The sequence below is a fragment of the Wasmannia auropunctata genome, unplaced genomic scaffold (genome assembly GCF_000956235.1).
Source record: "Wasmannia auropunctata unplaced genomic scaffold, wasmannia.A_1.0 LD335075.1, whole genome shotgun sequence".
Classification (NCBI taxonomy): Eukaryota; Metazoa; Arthropoda; class Insecta; order Hymenoptera; family Formicidae; genus Wasmannia; species Wasmannia auropunctata.
This window is the reverse complement of record NW_012027815.1, coordinates 8,143-8,745: the sequence shown is the minus strand read 5'-3', so window position 1 is coordinate 8,745 and position 603 is coordinate 8,143.

Sequence of the window (603 nt, the reverse complement as noted above, 5' to 3'; positions counted from 1 at the left end):
TCGGTACAATTTAGAAACACTAATGCATCTTTATCTTTAGATTACACGAGATCACATGAGATAATTAACATTATTTATTTTAACATGATCAAAGTTGTTTTTTAGCAAGTCTGTAGACGAAAAACCGTCATAGAGTTGCGTAAGCAAAACAGCTGTATTCTTTGATAAATTACAATTAAAGTAGATATTAATTCATGATTCTTTTATGAATCTTGTGCTTTTAATTACTTAAATTCAATAGTTTAGAAGAAGGTACTATTAATAAAACTCACAGATACGATTTAGGCGACCAATTTGCTGAATCGTGCTTTTGACAGCATATTACAAAAAAGGTTTAGAGCAAATTAATTTGCTATTAGTGAAAAATTTAACATGTAATATTAGATGCCTTGAACATCAAGCTACAATTTTCAACGTATATTTGCATTCTAAATAGTACTAAATGTAAAATATAACCAAAAATATCTTAAGTGATACGCATTCGGCAACTCTCCCCTACTGCAAAATTCAAGCTTTATAACTCAAGATTTATTAAAAAAAAAAAATTTTATCTATGTGTTTTGGAAAGCTTTTGAGATAAGCTACAAGGATATGTAATAAAAA